Source organism: Apium graveolens, unplaced genomic scaffold (assembly GCF_009905375.1).
Source record: "Apium graveolens cultivar Ventura unplaced genomic scaffold, ASM990537v1 ctg2526, whole genome shotgun sequence".
In the NCBI taxonomy this organism is placed as follows: Eukaryota; Viridiplantae; Streptophyta; class Magnoliopsida; order Apiales; family Apiaceae; genus Apium; species Apium graveolens.
This window is the reverse complement of record NW_027417703.1, coordinates 127302-137868: the sequence shown is the minus strand read 5'-3', so window position 1 is coordinate 137868 and position 10567 is coordinate 127302. Positions and strand designations below refer to the sequence as shown.

Here is a 10567-nt window from a genome sequence, read left to right as displayed (position 1 = left end):
ATGAAAGAAAGAATTAAGATAAGAAGCTCTTCCAATTGTGCGAAGAAAGAAGTTAATAAGTCAAAAAACACTACACCATAAAATGCCTACTATAACACCAAAAAAACGTTGAATTAGGGGTTAAATATGTTGCTCTTGCCCCATTTTTAAGCTAAGGTAACATTTTCTTAAAGATAGGTTTTTTCATGTTGCCTTAGTGGTCTAAGATAACATCTTTGGTGCCTAAGGAAACATCGTGTTTTAACTTGTTTATATGTTGCCTTAGCTTGCTAATGCAACAGAAAGAGAGATAGTTGTAACTTGGTTTTTATGTTATCTTAGAGTTCTAAAATGTTTTTAAACAAGTGGGACCCACATTAGGGCCCACAGTTATTACATGGAATATGGGTCCCATTTTTTTTGTTATTGTAACATTTTATAAAGCTAATGTAACACTTTGCTAATAAAAAAATGAAAATTTGTTGTTAATATTTATGCAATACCAAAAACAAATTCATTAACCCAACGATCCATCCAACAATACCATTTCATAAAACCGATGTACAATTAAATGTACTATATCTAATACATCCCAAACTTCTTAATCTACTAAATACAAACATTACAAGTCTAATTTACGAGAATCGCAATTAACTTAACTAATTCGGCAGCTATCTTTAGCTATCTCCTTGAAGATCAGTCTACCAAGGCTCTTTTCCACCAATTGATGTATATGAAAAGTAGTCATAATGCAGTCTCCTAGTAGGATTGTTGAAATAAGTGTTGGTAATGTCATTGTTGCCTGCAACTACTACAAACAGGCTGCTGGTCAATATCGCGCTTGTTGTTTAAGCTCCCACTGCAACTTTCAGGTTTATGATGTACTCATTAAATAAATCTATCTGATCTGATAACGATATAACTGACTGTTTTAATAAGAGTAAGAGAAAACGAAATATGATTAATAAAAATATCTGAATGTGCACTTTCAAGAGGCTAAAAATAATAGTAATATGTTGTCTACAGAGTTGAAATGTCTACCGCAAGCTTAGATGTTAAAGGATCAAATCCTGCACTGCCTGAAGCAAAGTTCACTCTTGTTTGATTTCTTGTACAATCAAATTATGTCAGCAGCATGACTCAGCTCCTGCTCATTAATCTTATAGTTACAAACCAAATTTACAATGCCAGCAGATAGTAGGTATATGCAGTTATTATATATTCTGGTCATGGAGTATCACCAACTTGGTCAGGTAATTAAAATCTTCAAACTACTTCTAGATTCCACTATTTCAGATAACAATTCTTGTTTACTTAGAGATATATTTGTTATATATAAATGGCTGCAGAAATCAGAAAGTAAACAACTCAAGTTTAAGTATTTCAAAACTCCCTGAAAATCTATCTGCTGGATAGGGAGTATTTGTTGAAGACATATACAAAGTGAATTTTTATGCAATGAACAGATTTTTATAGTGTATATAAGTCTTGTGTAATTATGTTTGTAAACATAATCTGAAAATACAAGAGTGTCGGGGGGCTTACAGGAACACGAGAATCTCTAGCGCTACGCTTGGCATCAGTGGCGGAAAAGACGGTGTAAATAAGCACAGAGATACCATGATATGGAAATATAAATTTTCACAGAGAAATGTATAGTTATGTTTAGTTGCATACCATGATATGTTGTTCCACCTGTTTTGATCACATATATGAGGCTTATTTGCTTTCCGGCTTTTATAGAAATAAGATGTAATAGGTTTCTGATATATAACTAGGCCAATTCCAGTCTCGTAAAATGCCTTGGCCACTATTTTCCAGCAAATCAATTCTGTCAGAGCTACCATAGCTACAGGAAACAAGGAACACAATCATCTGACTAACCCAAGACCTAAGCTTTTGACCATCAAAATACAAAATTAAGTAATGATGAAAAACTTAAAAGCTAATGCAAATTACATTTACACAGAGAGGGAGAGAACTAACACAAGAAAACACCTTAAAAGCAACACCCTGATTCAGTATAAAACATATAATATGATTATTGGGACAATATAAGCTTAATTGACAGGCACAATATAAAATATACAATTTGATTATTGGGAAATAAGTCAATAATCAAGTTGTCTATGTTTGTACTGTACTGAGGTTTTCGATATCACTAAAGATGGCTTTTCTAGGATGCAGCACATGACAGGTCACACAGATTTAATACAATTTATACTAGCTCAGAAATAAATAAAAAAACTAGAAAAAACAACTCAAACTTTTTCATTTCTATTTTCATTTTGGACTCTAGTGCAGACTGAATTATGATCCGACTAATTATCCATTCACTACAACTCAAACTTTTGCATTTCTATTTTCATTTTGGAAACTTATATAGGGAGAAAGTATTATTCTTTATTTAATTTCTTTGCCAAATTTAATAAGAAAATTTTATTTTCTTCTGTGTATGCATGGAAAAAGCATATTGTTGTCACAAAACAGTTTAAGATTTACCTCTTTTATCATGCATACTAAACCTGTATTATAACAGAGTAGAACTTGCTCTTGTAACTAAAGTGGATAAATAAGGTGTATTTTTGCTAATAAACCTAAATTATAGTAATCATTCAATTTTTGCTGTAAATAAACCTAATCAAACTTCCCGAGAAGCCTGCAATCTTTTGTCAGACTCCTTTCACCTTAAAAGACCTGTTACAAGATTGAATATTTAATCAGAAAATGCAACCAAATACAAGATGTATATGTTATAAGTCAGTTGTAAAAGTTGTACCTGAATAGACACAACTGTCTGTTGATCCTGGTAAGTTGTAAAAGTTTGGGACTTCTTTGTTGGAATGACGGTGTTCCTTGGAATCAACTTGGTCATCACCCCGGCCGCCAACGGTTTCAATACCAAGGGTACCGGGAGCCACATCCAAAAGCAGAATATCTGTTTTTTTTAAGAAAAGGGCTTATTAGTAATAATCTTTTTGTATCTTGGCAACAAAGATAAATGATAAAATATCTTCTAGGAATGTATTCTGCAAAATAAGAGCTGTACCTTTAGTTTCATCGCCGCCCTCTCCACTTAAGATGCCTCCTTGTACAGCAGCACCATATGCAACAGCCTCGTCTGGGTTCACTCCCTTGTTAGGCTCCTTTCCATCAAAGTAATCCTTCAGAAGGTGTTGAACTTTAGGAATTCTGGTACTCCTACCAACAAGTACAATTTCATCAATTTGACGTTCCTCCAATCCAGCATCCTCCATGGCCTTCTTAACCGGACCCATAGTCTTTCTAAATAGATCATTGCTCAACTCCTCGAAACGAGCTCTGGTAAGTGGTTCCGAGAAATCTGTACCATCAAAGAGTGATTCAATCTCTACACGGATCTGATGTTGGCTACTCAAAGCTCTCTTGGCCCTCTCAGCTTCTCTTCGTAGCTTCCCAAGAGCTCTGTTGTCCTTGCTGATACCTTTCTTATACTTCTTCTTGATCAACTTAATGAAGTATTCCATGATTCTCTGATCAAAGTCCTCTCATGCATATAAAATTAAAGCTTTAGACAGATTCCTCACAGTATAACTTGCAAATAAAAAGACAAATTACAATAATCAACAACTTATAGTAATCAAATGGTACTAAAAAGAGACCATCAACAATTACTGAATTACACACCTGACTGGAAAAACAACGAGAATTTGGTCTTAAAAAAATCATTTTCCATCTATATAGTTATTACCCACTGCCAATTTTAATTAAATTACCCCCTCCCTCATTCAATGACAGAAGTGACAGAATTGGATTACAAACTATAAAGTACACAAAGTAAAAACATATACATTTACTTGGTGGCAAGTAGAATTCTTACCTCCCAGATGGGTGTCTCCATTTGTTGCAAGAACCTCAAAAACACCATTGTCAATAGTTAAGATACTGACATCAAATGTCCCACCACCAAGGTCAAAAACAAGAATGTTCTTTTCTCTACCTTTCTTGTCAAGTCCATAAGCGATAGCAGCTGCGGTAGGTTCATTAATAATTCTTGCAACATTAAGTCCAGCAATAACACCAGCATCTTTTGTAGCCTGTCTTTGGGCATCATTAAAGTAAGCTGCAAAATTCATATAAACAACCATTAAATCAAATACATTGCCATTATCATTGAGTATAAGTGAAAGATAAGACAATTTTATTACCTGGAACAGTGACCACGGCGTCCTTAATTTTCTTCCCAAGGAATGCTTCAGCCGTATCCTTCATTTGCGTCAAGAGATCAAATGAAGTTAATTAATTGAACTCAAAATGAAGAATCAAACCCCCAATTTGACATTCAATTGAGCCCTAATTTGATATTGAAATCAATTGAGCCCCAAGTTCAAATACAAATACCTAATTATTAACTAGAAATTTCAAGTTATAGCGAGTAGATAGAGAGATAGTAGACAGAGATCGAGAGAGAATAATGAGATTGAGAGAGCACAAAGGGGAGAAGAGACTGAAAGAATGAGAGCGAAAGAATGAGAGAGAGAGAGAGAGTAATGTGACCGAGAGAGCTGAATTTTAACGGGCTGAAAATAGGCGGCCTTTTACCCAAAAAAAATGGGCGCCGGGTTTGAATGTTTTCATAAATTTTACCTCCTTATCAAATTTCTAAGATTTCATAAATCTATTTTCAAATATTTAAATATTTTATTTATTTTATTTTTTATATAAATATGTATATTCAAATATTTTATTTTTGTTATTTTACTTATATAACAATGCCCATATCAAGACGATAATAATTTATATGTTTTATTATTTTTAAAAACTCTATTTTAAAATTTTATTATGTTTAAAATATTTATTTTAACTTTTTTTTGCTAATTAATTCCTCTTTTAACCTTTTTAAGTTTTAATATGTACAAAATTCGCATATCGTCACAGATTTTATTCATTCTATTTGTATATCACCCTCAATTCTTGAAAATGAATTTAAATTGATAATGAATCTTAAAAAAATCATATTTATGTTTTGATACTCTAAGATAACACTTTGACCAGAATGTTGCAAGCTGCAACACTTTCGACCTAATGCAACGCCACAGTTTTGGCTAAGGTAACATAAAAAACAAAATGTTAAATTAGCTCATAACTACCTTATCTAACGTAACATATTAGGTAACATTCTTTAGGGAGGGGGTTGCGATAGGCCATCTATGGCGTAGTGAAAGATAAAGTAGATCCACCTTGTGTAAAGATACGAGGAAGAAAATACTTAAGTTGAGGGAAGTTGAGTAATATATAATTGCCTTGGAATTTCTTTGAAGGCCAGTGGGGCGAAGTACTTAGTTCGATAATTATAAAGATATTAGTGAGGAAAGTGAACCTACCAGATATAGTTCCTTGGTTTACACCAGGGATGTTGCTGAAAAGAAGGATGAAATTATGAGAGTAGGTAATGATTACTGGGAGTTTGACAAAACAACGAATAGGAATAAGTAACCCTATTAAGAATTGATTATTTAGGTGACTTAATTCAAGGAATGTGTTATTTCTCAGGGAATGACTTAAGATCCAGCCTGAGAACATATCGAAGACTGCAGTTAAAATGAAATATGGGCATCACAATTTTTAGTAATGTAATTTGGAATAACAAATAAATCAGTCAGGGAACATGGTGTATAAGGAGTGTTTGGATAAGCATGATTGTATTTATTGATAATATCCTCAGCTATGCAAAGATCAGGGAGGTCCATATGGAATGCCCAAGGATTTCCCTAGGAAGATTAGAAGAAAAACAACTATATATTAAGTTTTAAGTATAAATTTTTGCTGAGAATAAAAAATGATTTCGATTATTCCGTTAACGAACATTGAAGCAAGGACGGTGTAGTAACATATGCCCTGTATATGATTGAATGTGATTAAAATCGCTTAGGAGTTAATAAAGGAATAGGGAAGTGGAATGTGAAGTTCAAATATCTGAAGGTGAGAAGAAGTGACGATATGAGGTTACTTTCCAGTCTTAACTGATGAAGAGAAGCAAGAGGTGTTCGAATGTTAGGAAACTAAATTAAAAATGAGCACCGCCTATCATTCGTAGGCGAAGGATCAAACTGGAAGGACGATTCAGGCAATATAAGATATGTTGAGAGTATATAGTTTGAATCTAAAGGAAAATGTAGTAATCACCTACCATTGATTGAGTTTTCTATGTTAATAATTAATCATGTTATTAGGGAATGCTATCTTGCGAAGCCCTGTGTAAGCATAAGTGTGAGTTTCCCTTTATTGATAGAAAGTGGGAGTAGAAATGTTGTTAGATCCTAAGTAAATTCAGCGCACCACGGATGTAGTGGTGTTGATTCGAAAAAGAGTTGACGCAGCTTGGGATGGACAAAGAAAGGAGACAAATTTGCATCAAAAGAGTATGGATATAAAAGTAGGATCTTGGGCATTGATAAAATTTCACCTTGAAAGAAATTGGTTAGGTTTAGTTTGAAAAGGCAAGTTGAGCCCTAAATATATGTACCCGTTGCGGTATCGAGGAAGATAGATAAAGTGCTCATGAGTTAGCATTGTCATTACAGTTGCAGACATTCATAATGTGTTCTGCATGTCATTATTAAAGTGATATATTCTTGATTCGAACCAAGCCATTGAGTAGGAGCCAATGGGCTCTCATCGAAATTGTTCTACGTGGAATGATCGACCCAGAACCTAGGTCATTATGAGCGAATCCTTAGGAATGAATTTATATCTATAGTGAGTATGCTTTGAATAAATACTCGAGTAGAAGAGTCTACTTGGGAGTTACAGTCAGATATGCTTGACAAATATCCTCACTTGTTTGGTTAAAAATTAGATTCTGAGGACATAATCTTTTTAAGGGGGGCAGATTATAACGACTCGTACATTTTAATATTGTTTAAATATATAATTATTAAATAATTACATAAACAAAATAGGTGTATGGGTTCAGTCAGCTGGATATTAAATTGTTATTACTTATATATAATTATTGGTGTTCGAGGATGATTTGGGTAATTAGTTGTGAAGTTGTGTTGTTTTGTTTTTGTATTTAAAGGTGATTCTATTCAAGAATTATTTCCATAAATACCTGAATTATCCCTAAAATCATTTTTATGGCTTCATAATTTTATTAATTATTTTTAGGAGTTTTTAAAACTGAGAAATCAATATTTCATCAATTATTTAGCCATATATGATTTTCTGATTATAATTATTTGTTAAATCTGTATTTAATTCCAATTTTTTTTAAAAATTATGAAATTTATATTTTATTAAGTTTGGAATATTTGGAGAATTTTAAAATTATTTTGGTAATTTTGGGATAAATTTTACCTGCACGTTGTATCATTTATTCGTTAAAAAGAGGAATAAATTGTGTTTCAAAAATTATTTTAAAATTTCGAAAATCCTATTTTTATTAACTTTTAATTTTTTGTGATATGTTATAAAATATTTTATTAAGGTTCGAGTTTTAAGTATCTGTGAATTGTTCATTAAATAATTAAATTACGGGTCTGATAAAATTTTATTGCGAAGTTTATATGAATAATAAAAAAAAAGGGGCATGGGTTTTGATAACCGGGTTTTACCCGTCCTTCCCCTTCTCTGTTCATTGTTTCTCTCGACCCATCTCTCCTTCTTCTCAAATCTCTCATCTCGATTCCACTCTCTTTCTTTCAGCAAATCTCTTCTCTCTTCTCTGTTATCATCTCCCTGTTTTTTCTCTCTTCTCCGGTGAGTTCACTATTTGTTTTCTTGTTTCTTTTTCATCGCCGTCTTCGCCGCTCCGGGGAAATGGTGGCGCATATGTCATCCCCTGCGTGCGTGTGTATCGTGTTGGTGTATGTATATTTATCCGCATATGTGTGAGTCCTGATGTGATGCTCCTGTTTTGTACTTCTGTTTTCCGGCGATTTTCGCCGCCCTGCTCCTCTGTTCGGCATGTACCTTGTGGTCTTGGTGTTTGGGTGTATGTGCGCCCCTGTGTCACTGTTCCCTTTATTTTTTCGGTTTGGTGCAATGTTTTCCGGTTGCCCTGTTCGGTGATACACGCGTGTGCTTGTGTTGTTCGAATTGATGGTTCTTTTTGTTGTTCTGAACTTCTGATATTATTATTTTATTAATTCTGTAGGATCTGGTTGATAATTGTTTCGTGACATAAATAAACTGCATGGAATTATAACATTTAATCAATGAATATTCGCGTTGGAAACCCAATTTATACGGGTACCCGCAAATTTTTTCCGTCGTCGACAATGAGCCTCAGCAAGCCGACCGTGGACTATGATGAATATTCTGAGTCCTACAATTTAAAATACAAAATACGATTTAAAATGTAAATTACGAATAAAATTATAAAATACGAGTTAAGATATAAAAATGCGGATAATAACGAATAATAAGTGTATTTAATTGATGTTTGTGAATTTGCGAATTTTCAGTGTTGGACTGGAATCGGTGGTTGGAAATTGTATTGTGGTTGGTTTGAATTGGTTGAGATTGATTTGATGTCTGGACATTCGACGGGTTAGCCGATAATCAAAGGAGGTGCTGCCCGATTTTCGGAAAATTAAATTACGGGAATACGAGGTCGTACCCAATGACTATCAGAATGTTGATCAGTTATATTAACGTACCTTATACGAAATTTGATTATGTGTTGTGATGAAATACTTTACAAAAATTGAGAACCCTAGTTTCATAAAAGGATAAATATACTTCTTTTCTAAAAACGCACACCAAACCGACTTTCGAAGACGTGAACCCTAATTGATACGTGTATTAATATATGATGTATGTTACGAGTCGAGTTTTGTTAACGTTCGGGTATATAATTAGCGAGGATATGTCAAACATAATCGAAGGTCTAAGTTAGGGTGTTTCGACTTTGTAGGTGCTAGTCGAAAAGCCCAAGAGTTGGCGTTGGATAGCCTAGTGGACAGTCGATGAGCTTAGTATGGTTCCAATCGAAGGAACTTAGTGTTGAAGTCGAATCCAGGGTAATCTAGTGGTTAGGTGATAAAGCCTGAGTGTTCGTGTCGGCTCAAGGTCAATCGGTAATGTTTGTAAGGCTCTGCAAGGCAAGTAACCGTGAACAAATCTTTTACGGTTCGGTATATATGAATAATTGTGGATTTAAATTACGTACTGGAACAGAACAATTTAAGTTACGCATCCCCTAGGTTTCAAATTGTTGTTAACTTGTGTTTTTGGGGGAAAAGTGACTTTTGAAATACCTATCTCTAAGTTTTGAATAAAATGAAATTTTTTTAAAAAATGTACTGTGTTATAATTGTTTTGACAAGAGATAGGTAAGTGGTTTGGAAAACTTGATAAAAATGATCAGATAATTGGATGAGTGTCCGCAGAAGGCCCATTAGGGCCTGGAAGTTAGCGTAAGAGGCGAAGTGGTTACGCACCCTATTATAACCACCAGCCCAGCGTGATAAAGACCTAGCTAGTCTCTGAGTTCTGGAACAAGTTTCATAGGATAGCCTCATCAGCTGTCTCACCAGGGATCATCTAATACTTTTATATCTGAGCAAGTGATTTTGTGGTTCCCGGAGAGGAACAAATTTTATAGGTCCTGTGATGGGATAAGTTTTATTGTTCCCGTAACTGAACAAATGGTTTTATGGGTCCTGCGATGGGACGGAAGATTTGAAAATGAAAGAAGCATGCTAAAATTGAAATTGATATTTATGCACAGCACACAACTAATGATTAGGTTTTACAGAGCATGCTAGTTTTGATATCCAGTTCATACATGTTTTACTTGTTTTCTAGCAAGTTATGATTTCTGTTCCTATTATTGTTTATCATAAACTATTTTTTATTATTATTCATATAGTGGTGATGCTGAGCAATCTAATGCTCACCCTTGCAAAATGTTTTATATGTGTGTATTGCAGATGCCTAGGGGATTTTCCCGTGGTGGTCAGGACAGAGTTCAAGTTCCTTCCGTGTCAGGCTCCTCTGAGGTAGTTGTGTTGGACCAAAGTGGGTCTGTCTAGTTGTTGTACAAAGATAGTATTGTCAGGATTGTCTTTAGTAAGTTGGTTTTGTGATGGTTGTAACCTAAGTCATACTTAAACCTGGAAAAGATCTTGGAAAAAGGGGTTGTGTTTATATAATAATGTTGAGTTGGATTATATTAAGTTGTTATTGTTGTTATTCATGACGTGAACTCCTAACCCCGGGGTTGAGGCCGTTACAGTTGGTTTCAGAGCTACATGTATGAGTCCCTGATTTAGGTTATGAATAGAGTTAGAAGAGTGCAAGAAGGTTTATTCTATATAGATATGAGTCAGCAACTCATCCAGACGAGTGAGTCTGTGAGTTTAGTCAAGGGTTCGAAGACGTAACCCTGATGTCTGTTGGGGATTGGCTGGAACTGCCCTAGATTTAAGTAAGTCTCCCTTATATATAGGTATCATTGGCAATGTCTAGTTGAGGTTTCTAGTTTCTTTCCTCCAGCAAGCGAAACTGACCATGAAAGTTCAGGTGGAAGGGTAATAGTCAGCGGCTGTCACGACAGCCGAGTCTCATAGTGAATAAGGATCAATATTGAGGTTTATACCTT

General features: G+C 34.4%; 1 long non-coding RNA gene and 1 pseudogene across 1 annotated transcript; both read right to left on the bottom strand.

Annotated features, from left to right (window-relative positions):
* Positions 1-496: 496 nt before the first annotated feature.
* On the bottom strand, positions 497-2598 carry LOC141700580 (uncharacterized). The gene is made up of 4 exons (XR_012566429.1): positions 1939-2598; positions 1657-1828; positions 1021-1126; positions 497-905 (listed from the first exon to the last, which is right to left on the bottom strand). It is a non-coding gene; the product is annotated as an uncharacterized LOC141700580 (long non-coding RNA).
* Positions 2599-2616: 18 nt separating this feature from the next.
* LOC141700579 (luminal-binding protein 5-like) lies at positions 2617-4251 on the bottom strand (annotated as a pseudogene).
* Between the last annotated feature and the right edge of the window lie 6316 nt (positions 4252-10567).